We start from the raw sequence: 23,509 nt of genomic DNA, 5'->3' as shown, positions 1-23,509 counted from the left end.
TTGTGTAACAAGCTTTTTTCCAAGTCAGAGCAGTTGGGTGTTCGGTGCCTTGCTCAAGGGCACATTTGCAGTACTTAGGAAGTGGCCTGGCATCTCTCCAGCCAGACCAACTTCCATATTATGATGCGCCTCTGGACTTGAACCGGCGACCACCGGTTCCCAACCCAACAATTTTTTGTGTGAATGGTTGAAACCAAAAAAGAGCAACAAGGAAACTTATTTGTCTCGTCAATTGGTCGGAAACTCAACCATGCTAAAACACGCTACTGGACAACTCTTCTAGTGTGAGTGCGTCCTATCTTAGATCCAGTTTTAAAATCTCTATTTTAGCTGTAGCCATTGGTTGGAAGTCGAGATTCCAGGGGCAAGAAACTTGAAACTTTCAAGCAGAGAAAAGTCATTTACATCATGCTCTTTCAGGTTGTGTGATGTATATTTTAGATTGAATTTTCTGTGTGTCTGTTATTGTATTTCTTTGTGTGGAAAGTTTTTGTTGTTGCAGCTTCTTTCTCTGGTACTGTTGTTGATGCTTCCTTGGCAAAGGTGTTTCTCAAAGAACTCTCAGTTGGATTGATTTCTCTTGCAAAATTAATAACCTTGACTTCGTCAATGAAGGTGAAGGTAATAAAGAAATAGAATACAATACACACTTCTAGCAGACAGGTTTCGACTAGGAGGATAATTTCTTGCTCTCTGTGCTGCTTTTTGATATTTAGAAAAACAGAAACAACAAACAAAAGTACTTTTTAAAAGATGTTTCTGTACTCTTCACTGTGTTATTTTGTCTTTCAATGCAGCCAGACAATACAGCTCATCGTCCTTGGGAAAAGGCAGGCAGAGAAATCCACTTCTGAGTGACTTTACTATCTCAGTAGTTGTGATTCAGAGGAGAGAGAAGCGAATGCCTCACCTAGACACAGGGCATATTGAAAGAATTTATTTAGGAGTTTCTCCGTCCGTGTGTTCCTTGAGCTGAGCTTTGGAGAGATTCCAGCACAGATGAAATGACAAGTGTATCGGCTAGGGGACAGAGGAGAGCCTTTGAAATAGACGGACCGGAAAGAAAAAAATCAGTGAATAACAGAGGGGATAATAAAAGTAAAGCTGCCTTCTGAAGTGTATAGTCGCAATAGTTCATTTGCTGTTCCACAACAGTTGTTGGTAATATAATGAGTTGACTGATAGGGACAGATAATTGTTTGACTTGTTTGAATGTTACACTGGCATTAGTGACAAAATTTAAAAAAAAAAAAAACATTACTTAGTCTTCTTATACAATAAATGATTGAATGCACAAATCAGGAGCTGTTTGCTACAACAATGCTAACAGCAGAAGTTGTTTGACTGTGATAGAAAAACATCAACGAGAAGGAGTCACTCCTCAAAAATATTGTAGACAGTTAGCTTCTGTATGCTTACTAAATTAGCTTTAGCCTGGCTATTGACTGTTGATTAGCTAACTAGATTAGTAAGAAGATCTCGTATTTCTTCATGCTGATTAAGTTAACTTTAGCCTTGCTCCTAACTGCAAACTAGTTTATGTATTTGGGAGACAACCATGTTTTGTAAAGACCAATTCAGAACTTTAGCAAAGCTAGCTTCTGCCAACTAGCTTATGTAGTTGGGAAACCCAGTTTTCTAAAGAAGATACATTTGGACTAGCTAGTTGCTGCCAACTAGCTTCTGTAGCTGGTGGACTGTTCTCTGATTAAGGAAGCTAGTGACTGACTTGTAGATGCTAACTAGTGAACATGTGCATGGTATGTTCTTCTATGAGCTGATTCCGTTAACCATTGACAGGCTCATAGTGCTAAGTAGCTAACATAGTTGGGGAAACCACTGGTAACCATTGGTTCCCACTGGTTTATAGCTGCTAATTAGCTAACTATGTCGAAAATAATTGTGGTGAGATGTCGTGATAATGATGTAGGAACAGGTTTTTTATTTGCTATGGGCAGCAAACACAATCCACAGCCCTTTCCTCAACTGCTATACCGAAACCCTGAGGTTGTCTAGACCCTTTATGTTGAGGACAGTAAGTTTACAACCCATGGAGACCCAAGAGTTTCCACTGTGTTGTAGTGCATCCTTGCTGTTTACTGGAACTTACACAGGCTTTTGTTCTTCAAGGGGAAGGCTCCACTGGCAACATTACCTACGGACCTAAGAGACGCAAAAAATCAATTTGTGGATGGATTTTGAGTTGGTATTTTTCTTTAACTTCTTAAAAAAAAAAAAAACTTTGCAGACAAAGACTCTTTTCATGGACTATCAAAAAGCACCCCAAACGGTCGTGTAAAGGGTATAGATAAAAGCTCAATCATGAAGAGAAAGCGAGATAATGCTGTTGAGTGCCATAATACCTCGGGGCATGATTGACCGCCATTGAGGAGAAGTGAATCATTTCTCACGGGGCTGTCAGGCGCCTTAATTGAAGTACGCCGCCATTTCTCATGTGTTTAGGTGCGGATGATTAGAGGAAAATGCCACACATTTTCTGACTTGTGTTTTGTAAAAGGTCAGACAGTGGGGGAGACAGTGTGTGGAGGAGGGTCCCCGCTATCTCTTAGAACAGCCCCGGAGGAGCCCCCAGGGAGCCGTGCTCCAGAACAAAAACAGCATGTGTGGTACTCTGTGTGTGTGTGTGTGTGTGTGTGTGTGTGTGTCTGCTTTTCTGTATGTGTGTTGTGTTTGAGGCCCAGTCTTGAAAACAGAGCTCACTTTGAACAGGGGTGCAGAATAGCAGCCTTGTTTAATGACAAAAACACAATAATAAGGATGACAAACAATATACCCTGTGAGAGCATTGAAGCCGAAACAGCTGAAATTGAAGACTTCAGTTTACGCACGAATGCTTCCATTACGCTGATCGCATTATATCTACGCTTCAAAACACCCACTCAGTTGCTTATCCTCCCACTCATCACAGTGCCCCTTTTTACGTTATTATTAGCTCTCTTATAAGGCCATTATGTGCACCACACTGTCACTGGTCTGACAAACTCCAGCAGTTATCAGATACCCTCCTTTCTCAGGATTATACAACTGCACCACCACAAATGAAGTCTATTCAACTTTATTAGCAAATGCACCTCCACAACCCCTCTAAATTCAGTCTATCAGGCTCTGTAAGGTGTCAGCCTAGACACCAGAAAAAGGCTGCACAAAGAGAACCAAATGCACAAAGAAAACACAATTGGACTAGACATTTTACAAAAAGGATTTTTTTTTTCAGTGGAGACAGGTTGGTAAAATACCTCCCCAAAAAAAGCACTGGCTCAAGGCTGTTGTTCAAACAAATATTAGAGAATGTTGAAATTTGGAACTGAGAATGATGGTAGAAAAGTTTGAAAGCACGCAGCACTTTACTTACCTCAGAGTTTTCTCTCATTTTGAACAAGTAGAATCTGTTGCACACTGAAGTGGAAAGCATACTTCACAACACCATGGAAACGATGGTCTTTCAGTGTAAACTAAGTGGTAACATTGTTGAAAAAAAGTGTTGAAAAATGAAGCTGAACGCAGAAGTGCAAAAAACTGCAGTTCCTCAAGTGTCCACTTGAGGCTTGCTCCAAAAGTCCTTGAAGTCCCTTTAACACCCATGTTAAAACTCCCATTTTGACAGCAGAAATAAACAAGTTTACAGCTATGTTCAAAAAACAAATTTGGTATCAAATGCTTGTTTCTTTATTGGTACACACTGTACAAAGGAAAAAACTTTCCTTTACACCTTATTTGCCTTCATTTTATTAAGGCTCACAGTTATGCATAATTATGTGTGTGGCTGATCTGACCGACAGACGGGCACATCGTAGCTGTTTGTCAGAAGGCAAAACTTTGAAGCTGATTTACTAGCCTCAACTGAAAGCAAATATGGGTGTGTTAACCTTCACCAGACTTGGCACTGCCCACATTTGACAAATTGTGTCCTGGCTGGGAAACTTCAGATTCAGGTGTTATGTCTCCCTATGTTCATCTAGAAACCCTTTCTAAACCTTAAATAGTTTGCTTATGATCATGTGTTGACAGTTGAGAAATACATGGCAGCTTTTACAAGTTTTAAAATGTGCAATGGAAGTTGATTGCTTATTTTTGCCATAAAGGCCAAAGCAGTTTAACACAGCTACTTTTCTGCCTGGAGGATTTTGCATTCTCTGCAACGATGAGCTCTGTAACCCTTGGAGAGAATATCCTGTGCTCACACAAACTTGCATTTCATCTGACTCCAGGTGCAACAGTATTTTAAAGTAAAGTTTTCTGCGTGAACCAAAATGTCAGAACTGAAAGGGTTCACAGGCAAAACTCTGATAGATGCATCGCATTTAGAGAAAATGCTGAAAAAGAGCCCAACAGCGGGAACATTTTGAGTCGGCAGGTTTGATAATTTAAGATCACGCTGGCTCTGGGTGTTGCTGCATTCACAAAACTGCCTTATTTTTTCATCATGACCATTAATCTCCATTCCTTTCAAAAAATGTGCAGAGAGCTACATTTAAATCACGTGTGGGCCGTGTCGGCTGCAGAGGACGTCTTATCTCCGCTACCTGCTTTTTCCTCTCTCGATGTTTAAGTGCCTTTTGATTTCTAGAAATAACTGGGTTTGCTCCCTTTAGATCCTGTCTGGCTGGTTTGTGGACCCTTATGTAGTCTGGCAGCCGCTGACAGCCCAGAAACGCAGATCTCCATCCCTGTTAGCATCCTCCACATCCCTCTCTCCTGCTGTAGACGCTCTCTCTCTCTCCCCGTCTGCTCTCGGAGGACACCAATTTAGAGGTGTCTGTCTAATTGAAAAGGCAACATTTATCTCTTGTGAGTGTGTGTGTGTGTGTGCGCATTCCTCTCAAGAAGCCACTGAAAGCACCTTGACTCACTTGTTCATTAAAGTGTGCTGGATGAGAAAGCTTTCGCACACAGTGTGGGAAGTTCTGTCCGCCTTTTGATTAAGTCATCCTCCCTCCTTCACATTTTTTCCCATCACGTCTGCCTCCCTCATTCTTGACTTCTCATTTTATGTATTTCGCTCAAAGATATGTTGAAAGACTTTGTATTTCAGACTGCTCATATCTCTGTGTGCTTCATTTTGGCATGTAAACACCGTTGGATTTCATATTTGTAAGGCAAGGCTGTAAAAGCTTATTAAAGAGACCAGTATTGGCTGTGAAAATATGAGTGGATTAAGGTAAATAATGCTGTCGTGGATTTACTGTAACATGAATAATATATTAAAGTACAAAGTATAAATAACACATTGATTCATAATCTTCAGATTTTAAGGTTTGTAAGGGTGGATGTGGTTATGTTGCATTTCTGCAGTGTCATGCTTTCCCAACTTGTAAAAATTAAGCAGATCAGTCATGCCTGAATGTAATGCCACGGTGGTGCAGTGGTTAGTGTTGTCGCCTCACAGAAAGAAGAAACCTGGTTCAAATCCCAAGCCGGGCAGGTGTCTTTCTGTGTGGAGTTTACATGTTCTTCCTGTGCATGCGTCCCACCGTCCAGGGTTAGCGTAAATTGGGGACTCTAATTTGCCTGTAGGTTGAGAATGTGAGTGTGGCTGGTTGTCTGTCTCTATATGTCTCTATGTTGTGATTGGCTGGCGACCAGTCCAGGGTGTACCCCGCCTCTCGCCCAATGACAGCTGGGATCGGCTCCAGCTCCCTCCGTGACCCCAAACTGGTAAAGCTAATGCATGGACGGATGGATGGTTCCATATCCACTAAAGTTGCGCATCAATTTTAAAATGTTCAGTAACTCCAAAAACGTGTCATCTCTGCATTCCAAGTTAAATGTCTTCTTAGCAACACTTGAAATTGTTTTGCAAAAAAAAAGACATTTAGGATCTTAGTTGAATTATGGCAAATCTAAACAAAGGCATAACCAGATTTGAAGCCCACTGTCGGGCTGTGTCGGACGTCTTATCCACTTTGGATGACCCATTTGTGCTAATTTAAATAATGACATTATGCGGAAAACCAGATCTGCCAATAAACCTGAGACTCATTGTATGACTTCATATTGTACACCACACACACACACACACACGCAGGCAGGGAAGTCAATGCTCATTCTTTGGATTAAACTGTGATTCCAATCCAAGATAACCTACGTCTACCACCTACACACTCGCCAACATTTCTCCACAGAGGTTTCACCACCCACTTCCCCCAAAACCGAGAGCCTCAGTGCGCGGCTGAGAGGGAGCACGACTACAGCTGCTGCTGGAGAGATAACGACCGCAGTTTACCTGTAATCCCACACCGGCTTCTAACACACGGCGACGCGAACAACAGCAGGGTATAGGTGTAGGATTAACAGCAGATTGAGAACAGGAACATCAGGAGCCACGGCTACAGAGGCTGGGGAATTTCCACTCTCCAATTTCTGTTTCTTTTTGCATTTTCTTTCCAGAAGTTTGAGCTCCTGCATGTGGCTTTCTTTTCCAAAAACCATCTTGCTTTCTGTTCAAACTGAGTTAACAACAACAGCTTCAGACGTGTGTTTTTATTTTGGCACAAATGCAAGATGAAGAACATAATCTAAATGTATGTTTATTAAAATGTCACATGCAGATGATTACTTCAAGTTTATCTCATCCGCTCTAGAAGGATACTTACATTAAGGTATTAAATATCATGTGCTCACATTTTTGCAACAAAATTGTAGGAAGTCAAATATGAAGGGTACAATATTGGAAAAAATTAAGGAAATTAAGCTTAATGTGGATGTTTTTTTTGGAGAAATGCACAATATCTGAGTGCTTTCAAGGTAAAAGAAGCCTCACAAGCCAGATGTTGTGGTCAGTAGGATGCCTGTTGGCAAAGAGAAACGTGTTCTGCCATGTGACAACTGTGCCAAGATTAAAGATCTACGTCATTAAAGCCGGCCACCAATCCTCCCCTAATAAGAGTAGAATGGAGCTTCAAGGTCAGCGGTAGGAAATTTACGAGTGCCAAGAAGCTGTGGATGCAGGATGGAGTCAGCTCTGCAGTCACAACATAACATTACCTACTGTATGTGATATGACTGAAATGTTTTATTGGAAATGTGACAGAGAACAGAACCAGGTAGATTCTGCAAGGTTGGTTGAAACAGGCTTAAAGATTTTAGGATAATGCCAAACAATTTGAAGAATTAGAATGAGGGTAAGGTCAAACTACAGTTCCTTGGGGTAAGTTCAAAGACTAAGAAATCCATCTTTCCCATTTATCTTGGAGTGAAAAGGTCGGTAATGAATCATTCACATTAAGACATGACAAGCATTGGCTTCTATTATTTTGTTGTACAGTTTGGGGAAAGTTATTTTGTCTCTTTTTTTTTTTTAACTGAACGTCAAAACCTAACGGTGTTGAAGAAATGGCTAAGACTTGACTCCACACAATACGACTCAGTTGACATCAGATGGCTTACGTTGATGAAAGTTTATACGTCAGATGAACACTCGAGGAGGCATGATTCAACATCACACTTCCGTACTCGTGTCTTGCTCAATCACATCTGCAGAACTTTTTTCGAAAGGCAATCGCATATATCCCCAAAAAGACATTATCATTATCAGGGTCACATTGACCCACCTCGACAAAACTGTGACGTCAGTAACACTGGAGCAGACAGCAAGTCTACCAAACATCCTTGCAGATGTCAGGAGAAACAGTTGACACTCTCCAAGCTGTATTTGGTGTTCTAATAACAGCTGAACTCTGTCAGGTCTGACTGACATTAGAGAACAGTGAATAAACCTAATGACGTCCGTACATTATAATCTAAATAACTACAGAAATTCCACCACAAACGGTCCATTTAAATCACTATAACAAACTATTCTTCACAGTCCATCTAACCCTCACCACTGAACAAGACCCAGAGATACTTCAACTCCTTACTTGCATTGAGTTAACATTTGTACAACACATGCTCGACAAACAAAAGTGAAGTGAATGCTCCACTTTTTCTCTTGGACTTTTCAGATCTCCTCTTTGCGACTTGGGGAGAAATGACGTCAGCCCGAGCGGCACGCTAACGCTACACGCTGTCACCGAGACACGTACCAGATAAAGAAGTTTCAACTGTCTGACATCAAAGCTGCAGACAATAACTTCAGAAAGCGTGGGCGGTGAAAGTGTGTTTGCTGACTTTAGCGGAACAAATTGCGCTGGACGGTTTTGACAGCTCGTCCTGCAATTTTGAGGAGATGTAACGTTTGTGTTTACAGTATTAATGTCACAGATACTGGAGATTATGTATATTTATACCTCTCACATTCAAACTGGTCCTCTCCTGAGCCCACACACAGTGAATCAGAGCAGCTTTTTCCTCCATATTTCTTTATGCCTTCTTGAAATAGCTATTAAAAGTCTATATGGTCTCTGGTGTAGAATAACAAAGATACAGTATGGCTTCTTTGTTTTTGCTCAAGCACCTCAGCCCCTGTTGGAGTTTGCAGCCTGTGTGGCAGTGGAACAAAAGCTTGACTCCAGATTACGCAAAAGCTTCACAAAAGCAAACAGCGGTACATTTCCCTCCAGGCTGGAGGCTCACCTCAGATCACACGGCAGAGCGCGGAGAGAAATAGTTACAGCTCGACATCTATAAGATAAACGTCACACAAACTCGACCCCCCCCCCCCGACAAGCAATGGCAAAATAAAAGGCCTATTGATTTTGAAATAATAAAAATAGTCAGTCTCTACAGCGCTTTGAGTCGCAGCATTACCTTGATATCCGTCCAATTTCAGGGATGGCTGCAACTGAGTGAGTTTAGGCCTTTTAATCACTAACCTGTATGATTTGCTAGAAGGCAATCATCAGTGGTCATTTTCAGTCATTTTCTCCCAAGGACACCACTCCATGACTCGTCGATTTGGACATGTGACCCAACATGTGTGCGTTAATAACCCCACCGCACCACCCTTTCTGTATCGAGCCCCATCTCAAAATGTTTCGTCGATTAATATTCCCTCACATGCTGCTACCGGGTGCTAACCTGCAGAGAGAAGGGAGTTTTTAGGTGCACCGTTTCGATAGCAGTGTTTCTGCACAGCTCTGGTTGGGGGGGGATTTGTTTTTCCCTGCGGTTTTTCTCCTCAAATACCCGATGCAAGCCGGACTGAATCTCAATGTTTGCCAGAAAGAGTTGAGGTGCAGTTTTGGAATGACGATTCTGTGGCTGAAAACCAACTTGTCGAATGGGTTTTTTTTTTTTAAATCCGTATGAGATAAATAAAGAAAACGATCTTGTCTCATTTTTGCCTTTAGCCAAGATGGCTTGGGATGTAAGATAGGGTAGAAAAATTATTTTAATGAGAAACTTGAATCGTTCACTGCCTAGATTCAACATTCTAGATTTACTTTTCTTCATTTAAGATGATTTATTTTACCTGCTAATAAAAAAAGTTAGTAAAAATGACATTTAAAGCCATGTGCGACTGTACTAACTGCTTTGTAGATAAAAGGATGATTTCTTCTTCCTGCAGGTTCACTGGTGTCAAAATGAAGCTGTACCCTTCAACAGTGAACTTCTGCAAAACTGTAGCCGAGTACAAAACTTGTCTAAGCAATTTAATTACCTCACCGAATGAATGAAATAATGAATATGTAGCATATACTGCTCTTTTGTTAATTTAAGGTAACATGCCTTGGGATGAGAGCAGAGAAACACCATGAATAGGTAAAATCATTCATAGTAAATGTCTGAATAAAGCTGAAACGGCTTCTGGTGATGAACTATCAAAAAATATTTAATGTAAATGTTTGAATCTCTTTATACTGAATCAATCCAAGAAAAATGATTTCAGATGTTCTACTCCATCTTGATTTTGACACATGCAGAAGCATCAGGGGGAAAAAAACAGATTTCAGTTATTGCATTTTCAGAAATGTGCTTTAAAAGTCAATAATGAGCCCTTGAAATGATTAGCAAAGTTAAAAAGAATCATTTTTTTCCTTTCAGTGGGTTCACAAGTGTCCAAAGAAGCTGTAAAGTTGCACAGCTTCAACAGTTAGCAGTCCAAACTGAGAATAAATCTCTGGCCATTCCTGGAGTCTGAACAGTTAAACATGCTATTATCACACTAGTAAGTCTAACACATCTCCTTTATGGGCCCTAAATCATTTCTTCATTACTTCTTACCACAGCAGGTGGGTGTCTCAAATAAGACGTTCATGCTAAAAGATGATTCGAATTTTCAAATCTCTATTAAAAAAAAAAAAAAAAAAAAAGCACCTCAAGTGTGATGACTCAACCGCAGAAAAGAATCATCACTAAAGTATATATTTCTTTTTAATGTTAATGGATGAGAAGCTGGAGCCTTTGTTATGATGTTGTTATTGGTTTCTTTTTGATTTAACTGTCAGCAGAGGGCTCTCATGATCTATCCATAACGACCCTGACCTCTCATCTGCACTCTGTTGCAGGAACTGTATTTAATGACTCCCACCATCAGCGTCCTCTCATGAGAATATTGAACAGCTTTTCTCCTCTTCCTGCTGGGTTTTTTTTTTTTTCCACCTCAAACAATGGTGGAGATTATCTCACCTCGCTGTCAAGCACCGTGTTGCTTTGATTCCTGCTGCTCCATGTCACATTGATTCCCTCGCTCCTGTTTGGACTGGATGAAATGATATCCATCCCCCCTTTCTTTTACTGTGTCCTCAAGTATACATGTTCAAAAGCTGTCATGTTGAGCAGATGACCTCATCAGCTGCACACTGGCCTCTACTGGGTGATCTAAGTTATTGCCTGAGGAAAGGAAGAAGAAAAGGGGTAGAAAAGGCTTGTTTTGGTGGAGAAGGTATAGGATTATTTCAAAGATTATTTTGCAGATGGAAGATGTCAGCCACATTAGAGGTCCTTGTTTGTGCTGATGGGTAGTTTTGGACTATGCATGGATATAGGAATGAAAAATGGCTGGGTAATTTCGCTGCTTCTTGTGAACACGCCGCATCTCCCCATCTCCCCAAAACACTCTTTTGGCAGGCTTTGAATTACCTGCACTCATCCCTGCCTAAATTGTTCAAATATGTTAGAAGTTGATCAAACAGAAAGGCTTTTCGGAGCGTGCGGCCCGACAGAGCTTTTCCCCTGTGGGATGTTGGGGATCAGACATGAAAAACAGGGAAAGAACAAAGGCTTGTCGGGCCTGTTAAAGACGGCGAGACCACAGCGGCCCATCAAAATTCATTCGGTGAAACAGGCATGAAATGCCCGCAGCCTGCAAGAGCCTCTCAAACATGTCAAAACTCCACTTCTTGTCTCTGAGAGACTGCGGCGTCAGAACAGGGAGATACTTTTATATGAGACGTGAAGCCTTTGCTTCACTTGGTTTTTCTGTCTTCTTGAAAGATAAAGTGATAAATACTATGTCTGCAGGTCTTTTGTTTTTTTATCAATGAATACTTCACAAACACGTAGTTATAAAAGGCATCCTGCATGTCAGAGTAAACTTTTGTGGCTGAGGCTCAGTTGGTAGAGTCGGTCGTCTCTCAACCAGACGGTCAGGGGGGTTCGAGCCCTAGCTCCTGCAGCAACATGTCCGATGTGTCCTTGGCCGAGACACTTAACCCCGAATTGCTCCAGCTGCAACTTGTTGAAAGTTGTAATTGCTAGCAGCATGCTACTTGACTTGTTTTACTTCACTCAGTAAGAGCAGATGTTGTTTTTTTACTGGCGGTTTGGGCAGTGCGTTCCCTGTGATAGATTACATCCCTTTATGTACGATGACTGTTTTGACTCCCGCTTTAGTTTTTAATGAGTGGAGATAATTCCACCCATCTAATTACAGAGTAAAGAGTGTGGACTTTGCACCAAAACGTTAGACAGACCGGTTCAACAGACCACAGGAAGATATCTTAAAATGAATACTAATGATGCTGGTAATCATGTCTGTTAGCAGAGGAGACAAACTTTCTGAGGTTTGTTTGCAAAGGTGAAGAAACCTGTCACTTGTGCTTTGAAACCAACTTCCTGTTATTTGATTATTTCATGTGTGTGGTCGTTTTTTCAAGCGGTCATGCACAAGAAGGCATGTGTTCTGTGTTTCTACTTTAAATGTTCTTAAATATTGATGATAACAGTGTGCATGAGCATCAATCAGGTGACTCTTCTCAACCAAAATGGAAGAGGCTACAACTTAAAATGATTTTTCTGATATCCTTACATGTACACACTGCTGATTATTCAATAACTTGTTATTCTGTGCCAAATGTGAGGGATGATTTTTCTTGAATCCCTTCCACGCCAAAGAAAGACTGCTATTTTTAACTTGTTTACTCCGGATAGCAATGATAGTGTCACTCAGTTCCTGCTCTGCCAGAGTCGGTGCGACCCTCAATGAATCAAACATAGCTCGCGACGCACTATATTCCGGGCCTCGGTGACAGTCTTATTTCCAGCCATCGAGGAGGCGGGGAGAAAGTTATTTACTGAGAACGGTGGACAGAGGAAGATTGGACATCCCTGATCTGTCAAGGACATGACTTTTGACCGAGGCGAATCCCTCACTTTTATTGCATTGTCTTTGGGGCCCATTTGGCACGAGGAGACGGAATTGGAAGGCTAACGTGGCACATTGCCTTCATCTAGCACTGTCTTCCACTGCTACGTTTTTTTTGTTTTTTTTTTAAAGAGATAAAGTCCATTGTATAACCTGTAGCGTCTGGAAACACTGGAACATTTCTTTGTAGCTTAAGGCCTTGATTTTCCAGAGCAAAATGCTGATCCAAACATTAATTACACCAACTTTGATCATGACGACGCACCGTCTGGATGTCTGTCACAACTTTTAACAAACTACTTAAGCAATCAGCTTAAAACATCTCTGATACCAGCTGGCCAAAACTTAATTGAACACCTGTTTTCCCTAGGCGTCCTCAAAAATCTTGCCATCACAACAAAACCTAATAAACATGTAAATAACTTTTTTTTATATGCGACGTCCTTGACCGAACAGTGAGAGGGAGAGTTGGAGTTGGGAGCGGCGAGCAGCCACCATGGAGGGCCATGTGCCGCATCGCAGAGATCCGCTGCCTGAGCTCCTCTGACGTCAGCCTCAGAACCTGATGGGAATTCAATACACAGCCTCCACACCCTCTAATTTATTCCACAATACAATCGGCTGCAGCTTGTTTTTCTGCACTTCCATTGATGGTTTGGGGGGGGGCCGATGAACCACCACTGACGTTCAACATCGATTCTTTAACTGGTGTTTCTTGTGGTTCTGTTGGCTGTCTTTTTGCCTGTTGGGAAACACTTGATAAAAGGGACCGCCAATGACACACTTATCATCAAAGTTTACAGGGGAGATCAAGGAGATCTGATCCGACACAGACGCTGAAAATGACATTGTCCATATACGATCTCTAAGGCTTATCCCTGGTGTTAATGCATTCTAAAGCAACTGCATAAAGAGCAACGCGATTATATAATTTTCACAGATCTGCACTTCAGACTTGGTAGGCCCTTATCTGAAAAGCTCCTGGGTATGATGTAGATATTTACAAGAAAGGAAAGCGATGATTACTGGTTTGTCAGAGATGCTAACATACTGTAAAATTGTTTGTTTGTAGCCTTATCGGTTGCAAATGCAAGAAGACAAGGTAAGGTGTAGACTCCTATTGAATATTTCACACATCTCCCCAACATCATTGAAGATTCACAACAAAGATACTCTTAAATAGGAAAAATATATTTCACAGGTCTTTCAAGATGCAATCTTTTCCTCTTGCAGAGATATGTGTGTCTGTATTTCTACTCTAGGAAATATTGTCTGTAACTTTGACTTGCATAATGTATTTTTTCACATTTATTCCACTGAAAGCTGCAAAAGCAAACTCAGAATGACAAAAATACTCCATCGTAGAAATGATACATTTGAAATATAGAAAGGGCAGTTCATTTACCTTGTTATTGGCTGCAGTGTTCTAATAAAATAGATTGTACAATCTGATGTTCGCATAATACACTGTAAGGGTAGCCACTGTTTGGCTGATTTTCACTCCTTGTTATATACCGTATGTTCCATTTCCCAACCAAACTCATTCCGTCTTGTTTTCTCACTCGCACAATGCAGTGTTTGCTCGTGTCCACCATCCTATTCACCATCACCCAGCCTCTGCAGCAAGCTATTTCCATCCATCAGCAACCCAACCCGGCAGATTTTCTGTGTTCCCACTGCTGTCATTGTCTAAATTCATCAGCACAAAACTCTATTTGCTGCGGCTTTATTTACCAAACCATAAATGCTGCGATACTGTATGTGGCACAAATAAATAAGGGAGCTTATTTTCCTGCATGGACAGATCCAATCATTCCCGTTCAAAATGGAAACACAACTCAGAGCTGCTGTGCCAATGGCAGTACTTTCACTACAACAGGGGCTGTGCTCAGGGAGGGTGTATTGGGGGGTGGGGGGGGGTGGCTTTTGCCCACAGTCACAGCCCAGGGCGTTAAACATGACCTTTTTAGCTTGCCACTGGAAATTAGAACAGTCAGAGGGGACAGGGAGTCTTGGTGTACGAACAAGGCAGAGTGTGGCGGGGTTAATGTGGCTCACACAGGCCACTGCAGTCAAGGTAGTTTCACCCTGTGTTTAAAGAGCATCCAAGTCCCCCCGAAGTGCACTCAGTTTAGTCGGCTCGAGGGCAGAGCTGTTGGTCTCTGCAGAGAGTACACTGTCAAAACGGCAAAAGAACAAATGTTTGTACTGAAAAGTAGAAATCAAACACAACTCGAAGCTTCAAAGCTAAAAAAGTTAAAACACCAACGGTTCAAAAATGAAAAGTAAAACATTTAAGAAGAGAAACATGGACCAGAGAAAAATATTAGATCATCAAAAGTCATTATTTAATTACTAGGCGCTCAAGAGAGCATGCATCAGTATTTAGATTGACAATAAGGTTAAAAAGTAGTTGTTTTATTAGATGTATTTTTGGGCTGTTATGCCTTTATTCAGAGGATTGAGAGTGAGTGGGGAAAGACATGCGGGAAAGGTGCCACAGGTTGGACTTGAACCCAGGCCGCCCACTTCCAGGATAACATCCTCTGTACAAGGGGCGCAAACTAACCACTAGGACCCTGGCGCCCTGGTTTAAATTGGTTTTGAGTTAAATTTAGTGGCTGAAGTGACGATGTAGTTAAGTCGACTAAGGATGTTTGCAGCAGACAATACTTGTGTACATATAGGAGGTCACCTGGTGTCCCAAAGCATCTCACTGTTCAACTCAATCGATTTTGGGGGTTGTGTACATAACTGCAAACTCCCTAGATCAAGTCCAGAGGGGGGTCTTGTTTCATATCACCTTCTTTTCTAGTAACCCAAAATCTTGATCAAAAGAGACAAACTCATGTACTTAAAAGAACATCAGCTGAGGTGGGAGGCAGCAGTGAAACGCCTTGATGTATGAGAGTTACTCATGCTCTATTTATTATATAATGTTCCCCTTGTGAATATTTTCACAAGAAGGTAGTTAAAGCAAACATTAATTAATTCAAATTTTTGATCGCAAACATTTTGCTTAATATTTAGGGCTCCTGACAAAGATGATAGTTTAGGTTTGTGTTAAAGCAAAGTCCCTTATCGGGATCCTTCAGTGATAAACTGCTTGGGAGGGAAAGTGGAAGGTGTGTGAAGAGCGGACATTTCAAGGGCGGAAGGACGTTCCTACTACGAGACAATGCATCAGACTGTACATAATGTCATTGAAGAACTCGACTCTCAGTGGACTACACATGAGTCAGATTGTTTTTTTTCCCATGTTTCCTCCCTGGAGGCCGCCTTGTACTGTACTGTCCTCATCTTGTACCGAACAGCATGTGAACTGTTGCTTTACCAACCCCGCTAACATCTCTAAACTCCAGCAGAGACAGAGGGCAAGGCCACAGCCCTGGCCCTGGTGTTTATGGTCAGATGGAATGTGAACTCTGGTCGAGCAAAAGAGGGGGAAGTAATAATGAGGCATCCCCCCTCTGCTGGTTGTTTGTTTGGACAGACCGGCTGTCTCACAGCACAAGCTGTGGATGGAATACTAATGGATATGACTAATGAGTCTCTCTCTCTCTCTCTCATTCTCAGGATCCCTTCCTACTCGACTCTCTCGCTCTTGCGTCTCAGTTCCTTCTCTCCAAGTGGATGAAAATCCAAAGTTAGGGAGTGAAAATGCATAATTCATTGACAACTAAAGGGACAGATGTGACAAACATGCACATTTAAGGAAATTTAGGCCAAGTAAAGAAGTGCTTGACAGAACAGTTTCTCCTTTGGGGCTTTGTCAAGCACCCCCCCCCCCCCCCCAACCAACCTTTCCGGATACTGGTTTCTAATCACTTATTGGTGGGTGGACATAAAATCAAGCCTTGGTGTTTGCAACCATAGTGTGGGCCTGCCTAATCCTCTGCCCATGCGTTTGAGGAGTTTAAATTCCAAATCATACTTTCTCCAGATTGTGGCGCCTTGAGGGAGGAACAGGAAGACATCGCAGAGATGCAGAAACTCTCCACTGGGCAAGATTAAAACCTGCTGAGATTTACCAAAGGATTAGACACCCCCTTTGGCATTAGTGGCTGTATAAACATGTCGAAATTATTTTGGTATTAAGTCTGGAAGATTGGGCTCTTCAAGAAGCCGGGTAACCACAGTTCTGTTTGGCCTATTAAAATGCTGGCTGCAAGAAGAATCAAAGACAGATAACTGACACGTACTAGTTGAAGAAAGTATTGTTAAAGCCAATTGATCTCTCTCTCTCTCTCTCTCTCATGTGCACTTAAAATAACATTTTATTTCATCAAAAGCTATGCAAACCCTTCTAATCAGAGAAGTTTGTCACCTCAGTGCAACATTACCATTAGCAATCCAATTAGCGGTAGGATTGGAAAGGAGGCACTAAGTGGCAGACGTTGTTCCACAGCGATGCACCCGATCAATTTAACTTTCCATTCAACATCAGTGGCCATATCACAACATGTGAGAAACGGCATCTCTAAATCCTCCCCCCCCCCCCCCCCCCCGCCACCTTTAACAACATACGATCTCTTTAAACCTGGCAAGAATCCAATTCTCTGCCTAGAAATTATTTGAATATCTTTTAAAAACACTCCACACACACTGGGTCGAATCCACTCAGAGCTAGAAAGCAGCCAAAATAGTGGCTCTAAATAAGAGGAGATTGCATTGATTGAGACAATAGATTACAGCATTTAGGAGGTGCTTTGGCAGCCCATTGGGTGTATGTTATTTAATAGTCACCTCAGGGTTTACCTCCGAGCCATTTAGCAATGTTCTGCATTGGGTTGAAAGTTTTCCAAGTCGATAACCTGGCTTCTTCCTGCACCCGTTATTATCAAGAGGGATAACATAAGACTTACAATTTAAAAAAAGGTAATTTATAAGGCTGTAATCAATTGTTTTTCCTGTTCCTCTTTTCATGATCAGTCAATTGCAGCAGCTTCATTTGTTCAACTCTCTCTCCCTGTCCAAGTTTCTCTCTATTCTACTGATGATAGCGTGAATGAGAGAGACTCGATCATCCCTCAAGTTCATTAGAGGAACACAAACACTTCCACTCCCCTGTGCTTCACAGTCTTAATCCTGAACACACACATACTAGGGCAGTGGGAGCACCCTGATGACCCGTATTCCCCGGCATGACATTTGCTAAAGACAGACAACAACGGCCTCCCCGTCCCAAACTGTACACAGTAGTGTCTGTCGAAAGCTGCTTGGGAGATTATACAACGCGACACAGGGTAGCTCCTTTTTCACATAAAATGCACACTTAAAGCTGCCATGAACGCTATTTTTAAATCAAGGACACAAAAGACTACGTGTAGTGAGAAGAGGTTGTTCCGAGGGACAAACCCAGAGAAAGTTGTCGCCCAACTCTGCAGTTCCCCTCAGTTCTACAGAGCGAGCTTATTAGCCTCTTTACACTCATTAATTAGGTTTACAGCTTACTGCTACAAGCAATTTCATGCTCAGCAGATATGAATCGATATGAACAAAAAAACGACGCAATCTGCTCTGCAGCAAAGTGCACAAAGCCAAAGCCAATGGCAGCGTGGAGAGAATCATGCATTTATTTTGCTTTTGGACTTGTTGCCATGTTGATGTAGCCCAAAATAAGAACGCTAATGTCACTCCCTGTCCAATCCACGTATGTATAAACCGTTGTTTACTATTACATTTGCAAGCTTTACAAGGTGAAAATGTGTCAATATAGTGTTTACAGCTTGTTGTTCGGCCCCCCCCAAGTGGCCAAAAATCAATCAGTGCAGCTTTAACATCTTTTGCTCACCATTTGTGAATCGATGCAGTACAGTACAGTCATTTTGGAGGTTTTATTTCCAACTGTTCCAGACAGATATTGATCTAGATCCATTTTTGTTCGGCTGGAAACGTATTATGCAGACTTTTAGAATGTAATTCGCTGACCCGCATTTTCAGGAATTTTACTTTTACGATTTGTGAGAACGGAGGTTAAGCAAGACTTGGTTTTGCAAAATATTACAGGATGTTCACTGTTATGGATGACAGAACACTTTACATTTTCAAAACATGATATAAAGTAACACAAAAAAAGAATTGGCTAAACTTAAAAGCAAGTGAATCTCAATGAAATCCAATCAAACATCAATGTAAATATTGGAGCTCAGTTTTGAACGATTCCATGTTTACTCTTTTCAGTAAACACAGAACCGATTTCCCAGCCCTGTGACCTCTGCCCTCTCTTCTTTCAGTCGCCTAACCGGCAAGCCTGGGGACAGCTGGTGTTTGTACATGTGTGCGTTAAGCGTGTGTGGGTGGCTGCGTGACTGAAAGGGAAACTAATGAGTTGACTGATTAGAGTGGAAAGCCTCGGGTTATCATTAGCTCTCTGAGGATCAAACACCAGATCAAACCAATGGTGGAGAGATGCGGGCCGTGATTACATATTTAGTTTTGAAATGGAGAAATGGAAAAACCCTTTAAAAGTTTGAGGAAGGAAAGAAATTAGCATGTTAGTCTGGAAGCGGAACCTTAATAAGGAAAAGTTTGATTCAAGAAATGAAAAACCTCGCTCAACACTTGTGCACAAAAACAAACCTCAGATAGTTCATATATAAACTCATGGTCTCCCCCCCCCCCCCCCCAAGACAAAAGGACACACAAGCAGAACATTCTCTCATCACCGGCTTAAAGGTTTTTGCAGACAGCTTTGATTGTCTCGGCGTTGCCTGTAATGAGATAGCTGCTTGCTTGACGTCTCCATGAGAACGTCTGCGTCTCCAGACATGACTATTAACCGAGCAGCTTCGGGGAGCCGGTCTCCTCGCAAGTCACTGCTCAGCGCAAACGACTGAATAAAAGATAGGGTGAGATTTCAGAGAGAAGTTCAGGGGCTGTCATAGTGAGCACACTTCACCTCTACTGAAGAACGGTAAACAGATGGGCCCTTGGTTGATTGAGAATTCTCCTCTAACTTGGGGAAACAACACATTTGCTAAAACGGCATGCAACTAGGAAAGGAAAAAACAGAGGCAGCAGGACAAATGGGTACAAAAACTCTGAAAAACTGTCCTCTTTAAGATGAAAACCAGTGCCAATTACAAGGATTTGATTGAATATCAGGCCACAGTGTAACCAAAGAAGGATTAAATCCATCCCCAGCTCCATCTTAACCTTAACCTTACAGTTTTTCTAACCAAATTACAATTGGTAAAGATCCATTTGTCCATTATTCCTAATGACAGCATGATCTTCTCCAGGTCGACTTTTGTGCTACATGCGAGCTATGACGTCTAAAACTGGACGCTATGAAGGATGTTTCCTTTACTGGCCTCTCTCTCCTGGCATCCCTCCCCTCCTCTTTTCTTCATCTCCTCTCTTTATCCCTTCCTCCCTTTCTTTGGAGGCCCTCCGGACCCCATCAAGTCTCATTCTGTTCATCCCACATGTGAGGGGTCAGTGCGTACCCCACAAGAATAAGCCAGCCACTCAATGTGAGAATCTTTGTGTATGTCCTCTCGCCCCCCCCCACCTCCTACTCTTCTTTCTCTCCCTCTCTCTCTCTTACTTACTTGTGCCCTATAGACCAGAATTGGCTCCATTCAGAGCTCTTCCCTCCCCCCTGGAGTGGACTTCTCAGGGCCCCTAACAGTGCAATTCTATGGCTTATTGCTCCGGCTCCTCCATGGAGAACAGTCGCGTCAAAAGCATTTGTGAAGACACAGACGGAAATGAACCGGCTTTGTGCTTAGTCTTGACATATAGGCTAAGATCACGTGGGTGAGTCTCTGGGCTGAGCATTTAATAAGAGAAAAGGGCAGAATGCGTAAAATGTCTCTTTTAAAAAAGGGGCCTCCAAGTGGCCATCTTAGAAGGAAAATGCCAGGACCTATTACGAAATTGCGCAGTTTTATGAGTTTGGCCCTTGCTGGCCGTCCTCCAGCTTAATCCACATTGTGTTCCGACTTCCTACACACCAAAGCTGGTTTCTCAAGCTCATCTCCACTTCTTGTTTAATCTCCCCCAGCTCTTTCACGAAGGACCACACCATGTGTTTGATTCTAAAGAAATGAAGCGGACACCTCATTTTGAACAAGAATGAGCCCCGAGAGCTGCTTTTGTCCGCCGCAAGGAATGCCCGCAAGACAGAGAGGAACACTGTTTGGACTGACTCGGGTTGCTATACCAGTGCTGGAGAACACCATGGCAACGCAAGGAAGAAGGTCTTGCCGGACCAAGTAGCGCCGATACAATGCAGCCTGCTCTGGGTTTGTCATTCCAGTCAGGCCTGACCCAAATTACGACATCCCAGATGGGCTAAAAATGTTCCACTCAAACCACCATACAAGCAAAGACATATTCAATTGGACTTGCATAAATTTGCCTGATAGCACTACTTTAGAAAACATATGGATGTTTGAAGTCTAATCACCAAGGAAGCGGCCCTGTTAATGATTTAACACCACCAGTCCACACTGCCTGTGGCTGCTGGATTATAAGCACTTTCCAGTTGTTTACCCAACATGTCTACAAGCCACTTTTTTTTTTTCCCCCCCATCTGCGGTTTTAATTCTCAACATTTTTAAGCTTAATTGTCTTTAATGTTATCATGTGTTTATCATCTCCTATCAACAGCCTCGGGGGGGGAAATCTGTTTAAATGGGGAAAAGCGACAAAAAGGCAATCGGAACCATGTCGACAGAAGTGTTGAAGAAAATGTATCTGAAAATATGCAAAATGCAAAACGTCGTTCTGATCGCTGCAGAAACTTTTACTCAGCTTTGTTTTTTTGCATCTTTAGCCAAAGTTTTTCCTACTTTGAGTTTTTGAAACAAGGGAGGTTGATGCAGGCATTTGAGGAATTCACAAAAATCCAACTCCAAACACACAGAAACATTGGCTCGCACGTCTTCCGCGCAACTGATACTCTTTGCACAGAAATGAGTTCAAACACCAAACTTTTCTGCCTGCCCTGGCTGCTCAAGTGACCACCTCACCACCCCATCACACCTACCCCATGAGAGCCGTGCTTCAGTAAGTTTGCACCCAGAAGAAAAAAAAGAAATCCACTTACTTTATTTGGAGGTCTGGTAGTTGTATATAACAGAGCTTGAAGAAGAAGAAGTATCTCTAGGCTCTTTTCATCTGCACCTCTGCCCTGCTGCCCTGCCTCTCCAATACTATTTCTCTTTGTGGGCTGAGCATAAGATAGCTGTGTAGTTTTTTTTTTCTTTTTGTGTGTGTGTGTGTGTCTGTGTGTGTTGCATGGGGTGAGGGGAGGATGGTGGGGTTGGTGGGTGTTGAATGCCTGGATTTCCTGACTCGTGATCAGGAGCTCATTACCCCCCCAAGGTCACTCCAGGGACGCCCTCTGCCTGGCACTCACCGAGAACACCAGACAGAAGATGTGAGACGGACGATGAGAGCGAGAGAGAGAGAGAGAGAGAGAAAAAAAAAAGAGCGAGGGAGAGAGCAGTTAAGAGGCAAAGTGCCTGGGAGACCCGTGGGGACGGAGGAGAGAGAGAGAGAGAGAGAAAAACAGACGTTCAGATAAACAGAAAAAGAAAAGAGAGACAGTGAGAGATCCAAATGTCAACAGAGAGGCAGATATTCAGGAGGTGCGAGCAAACACAACAACAAAATACGGCTGGATGAGCACACAGAGTGAGCGGCCCTGGAACAGCAGCCCAGTCAAAGCACACAGAGTTATATAAAATATCTTGTTGATCCATGGAAAAGTGAGTCCAACCACAGCAATCAATAGATTATTGACAACACCAGCTGGGCTCTGGGTTTCTTTTTCAGCCTTATGTTTGGACGCAGAAAAAAAACATGTTTACTCTGTCATGTGAATGACATCTGATTATATAACGATGTTACATTTTGTTTTGTTGTCGTTGCTTGATTGGAGAGTTGTTATTTTTTATAATCAGTTCTCCCTCTCTCTCTCTCTCTCGAAATACAATCCAACTCTCATCAACACTACATGAACAAAGTTAGCGAAATGATGTCTATTCATGATTACTGAAAGCTGTGTTGATGTTCTACCTGGAGGAAGAAAGATTACACGTTCAGTAGATAAACACCGTTTGAACACAGACTGGCTGCTTTTAAACCGCAGCGTCCCATTTGGGGTCTTTTTGCTTAACGCTAATGCGAGCAGGGCAACATGCTCACAATGACATATTCACCAACGTGTTTAAGAATGCACACTGAAACTAAGGTTGAGATTTGGTGGAATTTAACCAAAAAAAAAAAAAAAAAACAAGGTATGATGGATTATATTTTGACCTGAGGGGTAACGCAATAAAAAAAGTTTAAGATCACTTCACACACCAAAACATGAAGGTAGCTTATCCAAAAACAAAAAGAACCCAACATTTTCTTTGAATAATGGGGCTTTCCAACTTGCTCAAAACTCTTTAAGACTTCCTGAAGACAGCTTGATTTTTCACTCCGACTCTACCCGGAGTTTTTGATGCCAGCCTCCAAATATTATGTGAAGTCTGGGTGAGCTGATGTGAGAACCCGCAGTCCGTATGCACGCGACTAGTCCAATCTGGAGACTTATTTGTCGGTGTGAATGTAGATAATAAAAACTACTTTTTTTGTTTTTTTTCACAGATATCTGACAGTTAATCCTTATCCAGTGTGTTTCCCTGTGTTTTTCTGTTTTAGCTCACCTTTGTGGCCAGACATCCTTTTAGAGGGAGTGTGGTAATAACTTGTGGATACTCTCAGGGTGTTTGGCGGCAGATGGCAGGAGATGACCCCGTAGAGCATCCTCGGCACTCTGCCGCAGCTGGACAAACCTGGATTGACAGATTACAGCACACACAATCAATAGAGAGTACCATTAGTTCTGTCTACAAAGCCCTGTGTACAATACTGATGCCAGTCCGCCTCTGTAAACTCTCTGTAGTCCACACGTAGAGAAATGGCCGTATATTTCACCTTATAAGGCTGCCTCTCCTAGCTCAGGTTATTGATTGAGTGCCTGGCACAAATTCACTGAGCACTTGAAAAGCTGCATCGTGC

General features: G+C 42.2%; 1 protein-coding gene across 1 annotated transcript in view; it reads right to left on the bottom strand.

The window, feature by feature from the left end:
• The window catches only part of ptn (pleiotrophin), a 39,401-nt gene extending 17,686 nt beyond the window's left edge, over window positions 1-21,715 (bottom strand). Inside the window, exon 1 of the mRNA XM_061029223.1 lies at window positions 21,546-21,715. The gene's annotated coding sequence lies outside the window, so the exon portion shown is untranslated. The remainder of the gene's footprint in view (window positions 1-21,545) is intronic.
• Between the last annotated feature and the right edge of the window lie 1,794 nt (window positions 21,716-23,509).

The sequence above is a fragment of the Labrus mixtus genome, chromosome 22, assembly GCF_963584025.1.
Source record: "Labrus mixtus chromosome 22, fLabMix1.1, whole genome shotgun sequence".
NCBI lineage: Eukaryota > Metazoa > Chordata > Actinopteri > Labriformes > Labridae > Labrus > Labrus mixtus.
The sequence above is the reverse complement of the archived record's forward strand: the minus strand, read 5'-3'. Positions and strand labels throughout refer to the sequence as shown.